Source organism: Myxine glutinosa, chromosome 1 (assembly GCF_964187855.1).
Source record: "Myxine glutinosa chromosome 1, kmMyxGlut1.1, whole genome shotgun sequence".
NCBI lineage: Eukaryota > Metazoa > Chordata > Myxini > Myxiniformes > Myxinidae > Myxine > Myxine glutinosa.
This window is the reverse complement of record NC_136261.1, coordinates 325328381-325345119: the sequence shown is the minus strand read 5'-3', so window position 1 is coordinate 325345119 and position 16739 is coordinate 325328381. Positions and strand designations below refer to the sequence as shown.

The window sequence follows — 16739 nt, the reverse complement described above, 5'->3', positions numbered from 1 at the left end:
CCGATGCAATCGATGAGCTTCATAGTATCTGCATATGTATGACATGTTCATTTAGTTTAGTTGAACAAGAGTTGGGTGGCACGTGGTAAACCAGGTAAAAGCGGCTCCAAAGGTGGAGGAATCATTTTCATGTGTCGGATCACCTTGTTGGCCACTAGGGGGCGCTGTGAGGATTCAGAAAGAAAGAAGAGTCTTTTGAAACACTCAATGAACACTTCCTGTTTATTGAGCTCAGCGTGGAAGAAATTTTGAAACTCTGCTATGGACCAGCACAGAAAACTGTTCGCTTGGGGTAGGAGGGCAAAGGGGGGAAGGGTGGGTGGAGGGAGGAGGGGGGGGGGGGATGAATATTCAATAAATTAATTGAAAAGTGCTAATGATTGCTAAAATAAAATAAAACGAAGATAAATACTTTTGTTTTCATCTTATTTTAATCAGAAACGAAAAACATTTTGCGAATCAGTATCAGCACATGGGAAAAGCTCACATTTATTCACCCAATCTCATGGTCAGTATATCGTCCCCCAGGCTAAGTGACGTAGCAAACGTATGAAATAATGGTGGTTAGTAAACAGTGCGTCACAAGCGAGATGGACGTGGGAAGGCAACATAGCTGAGTGATATATCGTCTATCTATCTATCTGTCTGCCTGTATCTATATATATATCTGTCTGTCTCTCCCAGATGATTCTGTTGCCATGCTCAAACGTGCTATTTCTCCATTATCTTGCTTAAAAGTTACATTTCAAAGGTGGATCGAGGATTTTTCAAAACATATATGGGAGTTGTTAGGGCCATATATAGTACTATATGGGAGCATTGGGATATTTGGACGTCCCTTGCCATAGACCCTGGAGGAAAATGGAGCAAAATATTTCATAAACCAAAGATTGATTGCTGAAGTAAAGTACAGTATAATATTTGAATAGGACGATGTATTTAATTATTACATACGCTAAAATAAAAGCATTTAACCCCTGTGCCCCTTCTCCTCCCAGGATGTGCCATATCACCCCACACATACTCTCTCCTATTCCTTTGCGTCGATTCCATCCAAACCTCAATAACTGCATTCCACTCCTTGCACATTCCTCTCCATTCTTTCTCCGCATGTTTGAAGGGGTGGGGTGTGGGAGGAGGGGGGGGGGGATTAGTAACCCTCATAGACATTACAGCTTCACCACCATCTCAGATCATCCCCCATCCAAACCCATGATCTTTTCTATCACCGTAAATCCGCCCCGCACTACTGAGCACACACCTCCTTCCAAATTCCCAGTTTTTCCTTTATGGGAGTTTTCCTCTGTATCCATCTTGTCCAATCTATGCATCTTCCCCTACCCCTCTTTCTTCCCCATATCCCTTATTTGTCCAAGTCTCCCTCTACATATTTTAGCCTTCAACCTTGCTGTTGATGTTTCTTCCCTTTCTCCACTGTTCCTTTTGTTCTGTTCCTTCCTCATCCGTTCAATGTTCTCTCTCTTCCACGAGCCTTAACTCTGGAAACACAAAAAGTCATTTCTGCCTTGCTTTCTTTTTATTACTATTACTATTGTCTCCACTTTTGCGATTGTTTTTATTGTTATTGCCATTGGCTCAACTTTTGCTATTGTTTTTATTGTTATTGTTACGAATCTCAGAGACGGCACTCCCCTTAACAAGCGATATTTAACAAGCCAATTGATGGGGATATTTACAGGGGAACATTCATAAGGGAAACATTTACTAAAATTTACTAGTGAAGGTTCTAAAAACCGTAACACAGCACCCATTTTTCCTCTAGGGTCGTCCTGACCCGAAATAACTTTACTTAATGTGACACTCAGGTGTAGTGGCCCTCTACTATTAACCTTACCCATGAGTGTGACAGTTTTAAAACAACTACGTATGTCCCGCCTGCTACGTTGCATCCTACCTAACAGACTCACGCCCACAGAATAACCGAATTGCGGAATGGTTCTCAAGCTATACATAAAGCCGGTGGGGAGCATTATTTACAAGACACTATTTGTATTTACACTGAAAACCCAGGACCTGTCATTTTGGGAGACAAAAATATGTTTTTGAAAAAGAGGAAGAGCATGCACTGCACTGCACCGATACACCATACTCAAGTGCCCGGGGATGCACAATTGATATTGCAGTGCACCCCCGAGCACAAGAGCATCACAAAGCACCAAGGCACCAATCAGCACCAATAAAACACACAAAGCACCATCCAGTGCTCATTTCACATATAAAAACAACACAAACTGTTGACCTTTCTTCTTGTTTCTTGCTTCCCCTGCTCTGCTGGTCCGATGTTTCTTCCTGTTGTTCCTTCTTGTGGCTTGCTGCCTATTTGCAAATAATAAAAAGGCACACAACGCGTCCATTTTTATTTAGGGCCAACAGGGGCCAACTATGGGTGGTCCATCTGTATGGCAAAAGGCGCCACCTCACCGTGGTCCGCAAGCAAAGAACTCTCTCTGGCCATCATGGCCGGTCCCAGCAGAGGGGCCAGGCCCCATCGCATGGGGTCCATAAGGGTGTGGTGCTTGGCCACAAAAACGTGTGGTCCATAAGGTGGTGCTAGGCCGCAAGTCGTGCGGTCCATAAGGTGGTGTATCGATCCAGGCAGGCTGTGCAGCGGTGGCTCGGGCACACAAGTGCGGCTACCTGCGCACTCCCCCCCCCCCCCCCCCCGGACCCAAAAGAACAAGCCGTGAGTGGGGAAGGAAAGGACACAGCAAGCATCGGAGCAAGGTCACAAGGGTACACATCCAACCAAGGCAATGCAGAGGTGAGGTGCGCATGGAAGCGAGCGGAGAAAGCTCGTCCCTATCGTACGTCATCCCCCCCCCCCCCCCCCTGTCACCTACTATACCCTTGCCCTTACCCCGTATTTTCAAAACCCTACACATTTACAAATTCGTCACTACTGTCTCGTCTTCCCCATATCTCCCCTAATACCAAATTGGTTACCAATCCCTCTAATCCAAATTTGTCATCAATCAACTCATCATCCATCCCTCCTAAGGAGGAAGAGATGGAACAACAAGCACAATGTCGCCCTCACGTCATGATGCGTCTCACCATTCCAAACATTTGCAAGAAACCGGTGGTGTGGAGTCTTGTCACCCTGGTGAGTGGATGTAGATGGTGCGAAGAGATTTCAATCCTAACTATACCTCCAAATGACATCAACACTTTTACTCTACCTGGGGTCTTTCCCTGCAAAACCATTGGCCATCTTACACTATGTGGTTTTAAGAACCGAACTCCCATTGACCAAACTGTGGTGCTCACCAATTTGGGGTCTCACTCCCCCGATTCTTCACCCTGTGCCTTCGCACAATTTCCGGGCTGGGTCGTGTGGTGCTCCCAGCAGGTCCGCTCACCTGCACACCTCCGCCACTACAGTTGCCTCCGAGCTTACCTGCTCCTTACCCTAACCTACCTGGGGAAGGCCTTCTGGCTCCCTTACCCCACTACCACCCTTTCTGGCGTCGGGCTACCCGGGTCCGTCCTCCGGATCATCGGGCCCCACTGAACAACTCTACTGGCTCCCAGAGCACACCTGCGGCCTCACCTGGCCGACATCCTGACAGTGACGGAGTGCCCATTTAACCATACACACACTAACAGGCCACATGCCCAGCCATTTCCACTTCACTAATGCACCCATCCAAACACCATTCTACCACACGCACCACAGATGCCAATATCCGCCACAATTTACCTATACCCTCTACCTACTCTTAAACTACCCTCCCCGGGTATTCGTGAAAGGGGTCCATCTTCCCCATCCACTCCTTTCGCACCAACCACTCCACTCCACATATTCCACACTACTCACTCCACACCATCCATTCCATACTCCATGTATTCCAGACCATTCATTTCATCCAACCATTCTCCACACACCTGTGCTTCACTTGCACTTGCTCACTCACCGGGTGCTCACACCCACCTGGTGGCTCTTGCACCCGTCTCTCCTCCAGGACCATTCATTCAATACAACTCTCAATCACAATTACTCAATCATACACTGCATCATCTCAGCTGACTACCCCCTTCTGAAACTCGCGCTCCCCAGTCGCCCCTTATACTATTGCGTTCCCTCGTCGTTATAATCCATCTAATCTATTCTACGTCCCCACTACAGGTACATGTCGCTACTTAACTCTACAGTTACCTATGGTTAGCTATTTCCCTATACAATTATCCAAACCCTCCCTGGCTTGGTTTGCACAGCCAAAACCCCATAAACTATTGCTCATGTGCCCGGGGATGTGAGGGATTGTGGATTTACCATCCCTCTACATCGGGCATCTCCCACTATCAATTTTGCCCATCCAATTTTTGCCAATCAAAATTTGCCAATCATTACTGCCAATCATTTTTACCCATCAAATTTGCCAATCCAATTCACTATCTCTACTAAATGTCCATTAACTTGAGCCTCGGTGCGTCATTACATTTTCAAAGCTCGGCTTCGCAAAGCCGAGCAATGAATGCGGGTGGTTCATCGACTGCGGTTGGATCCGTCCGGCACTCGATGCAGGGGAGGAGGTTTACTCGGGCCGAGATTCCAAGGTCCACCTTGGCGCGGAGCCTTTCGGTCTCCTGCCCAATGGCCCAATCTTGCCCGGCCGGAACGCCGCAACCACCAGGGGGCGCCGTTCCGACCCTTCCTACCTTCCCTCGAACCGGGCCGCCCGCTCTGCTTAGCAAAGCGCGGACGCGACCGTGCACGGCGGGGCCCGGCGTGGATCGCGCACGTCGGTTCTTTTGAAACCGCCGTGATTACGACCCTCGCCGGTTCCCGCAGTACCCAAAGCCCGGCACGGACCGAGGGCTCGCGTCGACTATCCGTCAGCCTAAACGCTGCTCCGGTCAACGTCGATGCTCTCCGTACATGCTCACACACACACGCGACTCTTCCCATACTCACACATCCAGGTGTCTCCATACACTTTGTTATTGCAATTTCTCTTACACACCACCCAGGTACACTCATTCCGCTCACAGACTTCATTACACACCTGACCACCGCACACCTTGGCACACACTCGTCGTTCGCACACTTCATCAACACACCTCCTCGCACTCACTCCTCGGTCACATCCTCTGTAACAACCATGGGTGTGCACTCTTTTGCACACCCAATCACGCGCTTCACCACCAACTCAGGTGTGCATTCCCGCAAACGCTCAACCATTCCAGGTGTGCATTCCCGCGCACGCTCAACCATTCCAGGTGCGCATTCTTTCTCACCCTCGACAACCAACTCGCCCTCCGTGTCACTCTCACCACCACACTCTGTCGTGCGCTCACTCTCACTCTCGACAGCACACTCTGTTATCATGCACTCCTCTGTTACACACCTTTCTCGTGCACCTTCTTGCGCACCCTCTCCCGGTACATACTCCGTACCACTCATGGGGGTGCATTCTTGCACACACCCAATCACCACCGCACACCCTGGCTCACCAATACCTTTCGCACTCCCCATGGTCGGACATCCTTGCACACATCCTCTTTCCACGCACTCACCAGCGGCCTCTCACGAACGCCCGGGTCTCGACCAACACCCAAGCTCACTGAATCTCCCCTCACACCATATACATTTCCGAGCATATCGCCACTCACCTCGGCGCCTCTTCTCCTTCGCTCCTCCTCCGCCACCTGCAAACTCTTTATTTGGTCAGTAAGCACATCATCACGCTGTGAGCACAGACTTTGCACCAATTCCATCACCTCCTCCTTTATCTCTTTCTTAGTCTCCCTCCGTCTCTTCTTAATTTCACTTACCCCCTCTTCCACTTCCTCTAATTTTTGTTTCACCTCCTTTATTTCCCGGTGCGTCCCTTCAATTTCTTCCTCTAAGGCCACCTTGGTCGTTTCTATGTGCGTCCTGACTTCCCGTTCTTTTGTCTCCATTGCCTCTACCACCTCCTCTAACCTCTTCGTCAGTCCCTCATGTACCGTCTGACATTCCTTCTTCATTGCTATTAATTCTTTATTTCCTTCTGGGTCGCTTTCAACCCTCCTATCACCACCGTGTTCTTTTCCACCTGCTCCCCAAGCTCCTTTTGTCCCACTGTCAGCTGCCCTACTCCTCGCGTCAACTCCTCTATACCCCCCTGTAACCTAGTCGTGCTGTTCCTCACCTCTTTCTCCATGAGCTCCTCACCCCGCTTTACCTCGTCGCGCACCCCCGCGACATCTTCGCTCACTCCGCGCCTTATATCCTCTCCCATCTCTCCTATTTCCTTGGTGGATGCTGCCCTCATCCGCTCCAGCTCCCCATTGTGGGTGTCCAATTTGATTTCTAGCCTGATTTTTACCTCCTCTATCTGCTCCCCCATTTGTTTGATTTCCCGGGCGGATTGCTCCCCCATCTCCCTCAATTTGCCTCCCATCTTGTCTTCTAGCCCCGATAACCCATTCTTCACCCCTTCCATCTGGTTGTCCAACCCCTCAAATTTGTTGTCTAACCCCTCAAATTTATTGTCTAACCCCTCAAATTTGTTGCCTAACCCCTCAAATGTATTGTCTAACCCCTCAAATTTATTTTCTAACCCCTCAAATTTATTGTCTAACCCCTCAAATTTATTGTCTAACCCCTTAAATTTGTTGTCTAACCCCTCTATTTTGCTTCCTAGGCCCACAATTTGGTTTTCTAATCGCTCTCCCATTTTATTCATTTCCCTGCTGGATTTGTCTGCCATCTTTTCCATATACCCCCTCATTTGCGCCATAAAGAGGTCCAGATTCACGAGTGCCGTGGGCTCGGCTACCGCGGCCACATGCGCGGCGCCACCATCTTGTGCCCCTGCGACCTTGTGCGAGGCGCCGCCATCTTGTGCGCCTGCAACCCCCTCTACCGCATCCTCATTGCTCTCCTCTTCCATCATTCCCACTTCCTCCCTGGGGTCCTGGGTTGCCTCTAACTCCTCATTCTCCCCTACCGGCATCCGATCGCCTTGATCATCCATGGCACGATTTCAATTTGGGTGTTATAATAAAATTTCGGCCGCTCGTAAATTTTGACCAAATTTTTAGATGTTTTAAAAATTTGGTTCGGGCCTCAAATCCCACTCCCCGACACCAATTGTTACGGCCAATAGCACAACTGGTGTCCAAAATTTTGTCTAACCGAATTTAGTCCCAGGTTCCAGATCCCAACTCCTGACTACCAATTGTTACGGATCTCAGAGATGGCACTCCCCTTAGAAAGGGGGGGTTAATCCCCTTGGATGGTTAAGCTGGCCGTCTCTGGTCCTGGTACTTGTAACGCTCTTTTGCGGGGTGGAATTGGTCAGGGTTATTGGTCAAGGTGTTCTCCCGAATACCTTTACCAATCCCTCCGCAAAACAGGGAGACAAGTACCACTCGAACCACGGACAAGATGGTATTTGCCGAGCGGTTTAGCAATCCGCGATTCGAGCCGTTAGCAATTGACTAACCCGATTCCGTGCGTTGGCCAAATCGTGCCACAGGTACTCAATTGGAGATAGGACGAAAGCGATCGGGGGAAAGAAGAAACCAAAGTAAAGGAATACCAGATATTTATTAACTATATACAAAACCAAAACCAAAGAAGAGGAAACGAAAGTAATATACAGTGAAGAAGAAGAAGAAGACACAGGGCAGCCTTAAGCAGTCTTATATTATCAACGCCCAGGACAGACAAACAGACTTACATGAAAGGGAATGGCAGGCAGGAATGACTGGAAGAAGGAGAAGGGTCCGTGCAGGTGACAGGGTAGGACGGTCCGGGCCGGCGCGCAGCGTCGAAGGTGGCTCCAGTCCATGCTCCGGGCTCGAGGCGAACAGCCAGCGGAGCTTCATGTATTCGTTCACGCGGTAGGGCTTTTCGAAGCAGCTTGTCAAAGAGCTCCGCGCAGCTTCGTCTCTCTCAGCCAGACCTCACCAAGCGCCGTCTCCAACCCAAGTCGACTCTCGTTCATCTCCGTAAAAAGGCTTCGCGCTGGCGCTTATATTACGTGCTTCCAAATCAATGCGCGCTTCACAGAACCACGCCCGTGATGGTATTTCGTCAGCCCTGGTTGGCCGGTAAGGGCTCGCTGGCTCCACCTCTGATGGTGCGTCGACGTGCCACACCTTGTTCTGGTGGCTCCGCTCCCTTCTTCCTCGGCTTGACCGCGTGCGCAATGGCGGTTTGGGGCCAACAACCGAATCAAGGCAAAGAGCAGCGAACGCCGCCCGACTGTTACTTTGCGGAGACGATTGGGGGAATTGAAAGGGACCTATCTTATTTGATTAATGCAACGCAGATTCAACTATTGGGAACAGATCCTTAACTGAAACACATAATAATGAAATAACTACAGAGAGGTCCTATGGTTCGCTACGTGTTGTACATGGACTAACTAGGGTGCGATATTTAACAAGCCAATTGATGGGGATATTTACAGGGGAACATTCATAAGGGAAACATTTACTAAAATTTACTAGTGAAGGTTCTAAAAACCGTAACAATATTATCATTGGTTCAAATTTTGCTATTGTTTTTTATTGCTATTACCATTGGCCCAATGTTTGCTATTGCTTTTTTATTGCTATTACCATTAGCTCGCCATTTGCTATTGTTTTTATTGTTATTGCCATTGGCTCACCGGTTGCTATTGTTTTTATTGTTATCGTCATTGGCGCAAATTTTGCTATTGCTTTTTTTTATTGCGATTCCCATTGACGCAACGATTGCTATTGTTTTTTTATTGCTATCACAATTAGCTAAACTTTGCTATTGTTTTTATTGCTATTACCATTGGCTCAAATTTTGCTAGTTTTTTTTTTTTTGGTATTACCATTGGCGCAACTTTTGCTATTGTTTTTTTTATTGCTATTACCATTGGGGGCGGAACTTTTGCTATTGTTTTTATTGCTATTCCCACTGGCGCAACTTTTGCTATTGTTTTTATTGCTATTCCCATTGGCGCAACGTTTGCTATTGTTTTTTAAATTGCTATTGCCATTGGCTCAAATTTTGCTATTGCTTTTTTTGGTTATTGCCATTGGCTCAACTTTTGCAATTGTTTTTTATTGCTATTACCATTGGCTCAACTCTTGCTATTGTTTTTTATTGCTATTACTATTATTTTTACTACCAGAGTACCAGCCCCACAGGCGATCTTGTTCTAAGCATGCAACACGTTCTTCTGGCACATACCTTTTTTTAGGCGGTGTATATGTAACCTACAGCTCCCTCAATCGCTCCCAAAAGAAAAATAACCTGGGTTACGTGCATGAAGCAAAAACATTTATATTGCTTATCTATCTATAATTCCAGTAATCTCTGTACGTTTGTACGTTTGTACGTTTGTCTGTCTGTGACCGCTGTTTCTCGACAACCACGGGTCCGATATACTTTTAACTTGCCAGGTATATTGCTGGGGACCCGAGGATGTGCCTTTTCAAGGTTTCATATTAATCGGACAATTACTTACCGAGCTATGTCCAAAAAACGATTCAACCAATCAGAGAGCAGCGAACGATCGCGTGTGCCGGCGTTGCGAATGGACCAAACCATTCCATGTAAATAGAGGGGGGGGTTCTGTGGTCGTTGCGAATGGACGAAACCATTTCATGTAAATAGAGGGGGGGGGGATTGTCACTGTACTCGCAAGCCGTTCGCCGTTCGCTTTGGCGTTGCGAATGGACCAAACCATTTCATGTAAATAGAGGGGGGGGATATAATTTTAGATAGATATATAGTACGGGCATATATATAGTACGGGCATGCCCTAGTAATTCAAAACACCCCACTGCACTGGAAAATGTGGGGACAGGAATACTGTACTGTAAAGGGTGGGACTTGTAATGCCTTTTCCCACCAGGAGGTGGTGCAACACGATACAAATTTACGTCCCCGTCCCTTCTCAAGACCACCAGCAAAGGTAAAAACATACACTGATTGGGGTCATGTGATCGTATGTAGCAAGCCGAGGTGTAATCGGCCCAGAACTGTAGGAGTAGCACGACAAACAAACACACAAACAAACACCAGTCTATGAGTTATGGTAAGGATTATCTCCACGATTTAACAGAAAATGTGGGATATTGTAATCTGCTCTGTCCGTCCGTCCATCACACTATCTTCTAAACTCTTGCGCAGAAATTCACCAAACTTGGTAGCTATGATCACCATATGGCAAGAAGGTGGAAGAGCAGTATCGTTTTGGCCCCGCACACTGGGGCACGAGGGCGGGGTCAAAATGTCATATACCAAAAAATGCAATTGTGGGCACATTTTAAAATGTTTTTTCAATGAAACCTTGTATATGCAATCGGCATTGGGGGATGCATGAAATATTTAACGATTTTTGGGATTTTGACCCTGGTTCATGCCCCAGATCCTGGTGGTGGCCTAACGGTTAAGGTGGCTGGCTTAAGATCTTAGGGTCTTGAGTTTGAGCTCCTGTCATGCTGTTGAAATAACACTAGGTGGGTTGACTCAGCCTGTCATCCTGTGGTTGATAAAATGAGTACCAGCTTACTGGGATGAATGAGCCGTTCAAGTATCTTGCGTCGGAGTGGTGACCCGTCCAGGATTGTGCGCACTAGCCGAGAAACTGCTTTGGCAGACCTATGCATCTGAAGATGCAAAAAGGAGTGGTCTTCCTCTTCATGTCACAGGGGTCAAAACAGAAGATTTGTTTCTCCCTCAAAATTTGATATTGGGTCATTGCTGGTGAAACTTTTTGCCATCTTTCAACTTTGCTGTTGGTGGGAAGTGTGGGGATTTGCAGTCGCGCGTCATCGACTTCACTCTCGGTACCATTATTACTAATATTATTATTATTATTTGCTATTGTTACTACTATTATTATTATTGCTATTTCTCATTTTCTTTACCAGCTCCAATTATTTCCACATTTTTTGAGTCGGTCGGGAATCTTTTTGGCCCAAGTCTTTCACAAACTGGCTGGCTGGTCTGTCGCACAACTGGAGTTGATTTGAGCATGGATTTGTAATTTGTTCATGGTACTGCAAATAACTCGCCTACCCTTTGGGAAAGATACCAAATTGCCATTTAATTATTTGGTCTGAGTTTTGACTTGGCGATTGGATCCAACAATGAAAACATTACTCCAGGTGTGGTGCAAACCCAGGCCTGCTCCAGGTGTGGTGCAAACCTTAGGCCCTGCATCTCCAACTCCGAGCAAGCGGTACTTTGAAGGCTACGTTTCATGAGGCTTCCAATCCATTGCAATATGGTCGATGGATGTTAAAAATCCCACTGTCTTTCAAAAAGAAGGTCTCGTACCATGGCAGTTACAAATCCCATACATCGGTTGAGGCAATGGGGATGATCTACCTCGAACAAACCGTACTCTCCCTTTTCTGTCCCCCCCAAATGAAAATAAGACTGTTCTGTAATTGCTAAGACCTCTTATCCAGCAACCCACTTATGGTTAAATTGCCAAAATCAAGACTCTCTGCTCACCTTCACTCTTTCATTCCTCTTTTCTCCCGCCTCTGGAACAAACTCCCTCACTCCCTTCAATCCCACTCCTCCCTCCAGGTCTTTAAAACAGCTGTTCACCACCATCTCTTATCTTCCCCCATCCTAAACCTTGATCTTTTCTACCCTCGCTAATTCACCCCAGATCCACTTTTTTGAAATACCGACTTCTTTCCTGGAAGTCCTATCAGTGTCCATGTGTTTTTTTACCTCTCCCACCCTCCCCTCCCCCCCAACCACCCCCTTCCCATGCCTCCTCCCCCCATGCCCTCTTCCTCCCACAGATCTCCCAATGTCCCTGCTCTCCATCTTGTTCTCCCGCTCCCTTTATCATATGTTTTATGTGTCAGTTTGTCTTTTTGTGATCAAAGTTAGCTCTTACACGAGCCTCGACCTTGTATACAAAAAAAAAAGACTGTCCCATGAAACAACATGGATAGTGATCCTCAATTTGGGGATCAGATTAAATTAGTTCCAACGATAACGGACACTTGGTCGAGCGCAAACCTCTGCAAGGCAGAACAGTTTACGTTTTGTATCCCACTGATGGGTCAGATCTGGATCCGGACCTGAACCAAAGTAGAATCTGCTTGTTCTTGTTATCTAACTAAGTCATCCATCAAGTTGGTGATGACCCCAACCTACATCAATTTGCAGTTGATTATTATTAAATTTTTGATTATTTTGCTATTTTTGCTATTCATCCCCGCGATGAAGCTAACTCCAAGGGCCTTTCACTCACTCACCGCAGGCAGGTTTGTGGTCTTTCCGTCTTCTACCGACTCCTCTCCGGCCTTGCCCCCCCAGCTCTCTCTGGGCTCTGTCCCCCAAATATTCCTACAGTCGCACAATATCTGCCTGCAACCCTCTTATGGTTAAACTGCCAAAATCAAGACTCTCTGCTCACCTTCACTCCTTCATTCCTCTTTTCTCCCGCCTCTGGAACAAACTCCCTCACTCTCTTCAATCCCACTCCACCCTCCAGGTCTTTAAAACAGCTGTTCACCACCATCTCTTATCTTCCCCCATCCAAAACCTTGATCTTTTCTACCCCCGCTAATTTCACCCCAAATCCTACACATTTTTGAAATACCAACTTCTGTCCTGGAAGTCCTTGGTCTCCTTGTTAGTCCGTGGGCTGAGTAGGGTTTACATGCACCCCCCCCCCCCCCCCCCACAACTTAACTTCCCGGGTATGTCCATGTACCCCCCACCCTAGGGGTTAGGAAAAACCATGTTAACAGAAAAAAAACTCATTCCCTCATAATTTGACCTCTGGTGACCTCATTAGTGACCTCATTTGCATATAGCACATATCATTGTAAAGAGTGTCCCAGGACAAACATTTTGAGGGGTCATATGCAACCATAGGATGACGCGGTAAAACGTTATGGCCATTTGAATTTCGCCTACCCCTAATTTTCGGAAATCACTGACACAGGGGGGGGTAACATCAAAATATGCGTGGGAGGTACCTTGGGAATGAGTTTTTTTTCTGTTAACATGGTTTTTCCTAACCCCTAGGGTGGGGGGTACATGGACACCCGGGAAGTTAAGTTGTGGGGGGGGGTGCATGTAAACCCTACTCAGCCCACGGACTATGTGTTTTATACCTCTTCCCCCCCCCCCCCCTTCCCATGCCTCCTCCCCCCAAGCCCTCTCCCTCCCACACTTCTCCCTGCTCTCAAATGTTGTGTTTGTGTGCTTCCCCTTCTCTCCCCATCTTGTCTTCCGCTCCCTCTTTTTGTATATTTTGTTTGTCTGGTTGATTTGTTTGTGAAATAAATGTTAGCTCTTTCACGAGCCTCGATTCAGTATACAAAAAAAAAAAAAGTTTTGTCATAAGTTGTCCACGACTTTTTGAAATATCATGCTATACCTGTATATTGTTTTTGGCCTTATCTCTCAATGGCAAAAAAATCGCTTAAAAATTCTCATATCCGGATCCGGATCTTCACAATAATTTAATCAACTCTCCCTTGTCACAAACCCAACCTCTCCACCAAATTTCGTCCGAATCCGTCCACAACGTTTTGAGATATCCTGTTCATATACGCCCAGCAACAGTATTTATGAACAACAATTTGCTCACTTTCAAATACATTTATATCATTGGCATAAAACCTGAGTGTAGGAAACAGAATGTTCACAATAAAATTATTCCAAAGATGTTTTCCAAACTTTTGGATAAAAAGGTGATGAAGAAGAAAAAAAAATTGGATATTTTTATATGCAGGAGCTGGAAAGTTAGCGGCCTACTCGAGTTGTCGGGACTGGAAAGGGCTGTTTTGGGAATGGGGAAAAGCTTGTGGTGGGCTTCAGGGGGGCGATGTGGCTCAGCAGGAGAGGGGGTTCGCCCCTTTGGGCTAACAGCCACCCAAAGCGATCTCAGTGTGGGAATAAGAAATCGATAGGTTCATTGGGTACAGTCATTCGATGGGTGCGCTTGGGATCTTTATCAGTGCGTCAGAGCATATTGTCGGAAAATATCGAGATATCTTTTGGTCAAGTCCAGATATCTGTTCTCAGTGTTGATTCAGGGTAACTGGTGTGAGGCCGAGGCTTTGAAAAGCAGCCAGGGTGAGTGAAGCAACTGAACTCCCATATTGGCGAGATTAGGCCATTTTCTCCACCAGCTAGTCCTGATCTAGGCCTGGTGTTGGGCTAGCGGCTAGGGTGCCGGTTTGGGATAACCTAGGATCCTGGGTTCGAATCCCGGTCGATCGCTGAATTAACACCAGGGGGGTTGACTCAGCCTGCTAACCATCCTTACCAAGGTTGGCTAATTGAGTACCAGTTCACGGGTAATCCCCTGCTTGTCATTGAAGGCAGCAAAAAGGGTTGGCGTCAGGAAGGGCATCCGGCTGTAAAACATTGCTTCAAAAAGAGGACCGAAAAACAACAACAACCACGGTTCCCGAAAAAGGCCAACCCCCACCTTGTGGGGAAAAATGGCCTCTAAAGGTGGTTACTTTTTTTTTTAGCTAGTCCTGATCTAGCTAGCCGGTAGGCCGTCCTGCCCCCATCAGAACCATGCACCTAGCATGTTATTAACTGATTCCAAACCAAGCATAATCACTCATCCATTTTCCAAATGTAGCAGATTTATCCTGGTTTGGGCTTTTAATAATAGGAAAAATATTTGGATTTAGCTACAACAGTCATGGCCTGCATTCCTTCAGAAGTTGCTTGTGGAGAACGGACATTAATGAACACAAAGAATAACACATTGTTTTGAGCTGGAAGGCGGTTTTATGGGAGGAGAAAGAAAGGAGACCAGGCAAAGGCAAGCATGCTAGACAGGAAGAGGAGGAACTTTGCCTCATCTACATATTACATAATGCAAATTGGCAGAACTTTGGCCCCTCCACCCTTCCTCTATTCACCCCCTTCCCTTATGCCACTTCTTCCCCTCACTCACATCCCCTCTGTAAAACACCTTCGGTGGTGGAGGTAAAGGTGGCCCAAAACCCATTTAGCGTTCTAAATGACGGAATGACGGTTTGGCCAGCCGGAAGCCAAACAGTTCAATCTTGGTTTCATCAGACCACAGAATCTTGTTTCTCACAGTCTGAGAGTCCTTTAGGTGCTTTTTGCAAACTCCACCCGGGCTTTCATGTGTCTTTCATTGAGGATAGGCTTCCGTCTGGCCACTCTGCCATAAAGCTAAGATCGGTGGTGTTGCAGTGATGGATGGCCTTCTGGAAGTTTCTCCCATCTCCACACAGGATCTCTGGAGCTCAGCCAGAGTGACCATCGGGTTCTTGGTCACCTCTATTACCAAGGCCCTTCTTCCCCGATTGCTCAGTTTGTCCGGGCGGCCAGCTCTAGGAAGAGTCCTGGTTGTTCCAAACTTCTTCCATTTAAGAATTATGGAGGCCACTGTGCTCTTGGGAATCTTCAATGCAGCAGAATTTTTTTTGTAGGCTTCCCAAGATCTGTGCCTCGACACAATCCTGTATCTGAGCTCTGCAGGCAGTTCCTTCGACCTCATGGCTTGGTTTTTGCTCTGATATGCATTGTCAGCTGTGAGACCTTATATAGACAGGTGTGTGCCTTTCCAAATCATGTCCAATCAATTGAATTTACCACACGTGGACTCCAATCAAGGTGTAGAAACATCTCAAAGATGATCAAGAGAAATGGGAGAGACCTGAGCTAAATTTCAAGTGTCATAGCAAAGGGTATGAATACTTATGTCAATGTGATATTTCAGTTTTTTTTCTTTTTAATAAATTTGTAAAACTTTCTAAAATCCTGTTTTCTCTTTGTCATTATGGGGTATTGAGTGTAGATTGATGAGGGAAAAAATGAATTTAAACGATTTCAGTATAAGGCTGCAACATAACAAAATGTGAAAAAAGTAAAGGGGTCTGAATATTTTCTAAATGCACTGTATATATACTGAAACGCAAAAGAAACTTACCACCTTTGAAACCTTTAAATATCAACAATAACACTGCGTGTAGTAAATGTGTGAACTTATTTGTGGACAATAGTGTCCTCACTGTCAGACAAAACGGTCCCGGATGGTCACTTGAACCTTCAATGGTCACTTCATAGCACAGCTGTTGAACAGCCGTTTTGACTGTCAGTGATTAGCCAAGGGGTACGGGATGATTTTAATGAGCTGCACGTGATGTCTTGATATTGGCTTTAAAAAGGCCAGTGCAAAATGGGCATTTCAATCAACATGCCACGATTGTCAAGGGATCAACGGCAGCGTGCCCTGGGCATGCTGCAAGGCGGACTGAGCTACCGTGAGGTGGCATGTCGCCTTGGCTGTTCACACCAGACGATATCGGCCCTGGTGGACAGAGACACCCTCCACAACTCTGCAGATGACAGACCTCGATCAGGGAGGCCAAGAGTCACCACTGCATGGCAGGACAGGCAGATGGTCCGAAGTCACCTGCAGGATCGATTCCGAAATGAAATGTGAAAAGTGAAATGAAGTGAAATGTAATAAAATTGTAACAGTTCAAAATAAAACAAACCAACAATTGCTAATTGAAACATTGGCATTTTATTGATGACATGTCAAGTTTTTGACCAAGATACACCATCTCATCAGTTTGTTCTACAGTACAGAACAGCACGGGGTGCAATATCAGTCCCCTTTCAATGGCGTGTGTGGCCACCATTGTTTTGGATACAGGCAGTGCATTGTCGGCGTATACTGCCTACCAGTCTTTGGATGGATTGCTGCTGGATTCTGTCCCACTCAGTCCTCAATGTCTGAAGCAGCTCTGCCCATGTCCTG

At 46.7% G+C, this 16739-nt stretch overlaps 1 long non-coding RNA gene across 1 annotated transcript in view; it reads left to right on the top strand.

Annotated features, from left to right (window-relative positions):
* Positions 1–228: 228 nt before the first annotated feature.
* The window catches only part of LOC137419501 (uncharacterized), a 144474-nt gene continuing 127963 nt past the window's right edge, over positions 229–16739 (top strand). Inside the window, exon 1 of the long non-coding RNA XR_010982906.2 lies at positions 229–292. This is a non-coding gene — a long non-coding RNA (uncharacterized LOC137419501). The remainder of the gene's footprint in view (positions 293–16739) is intronic.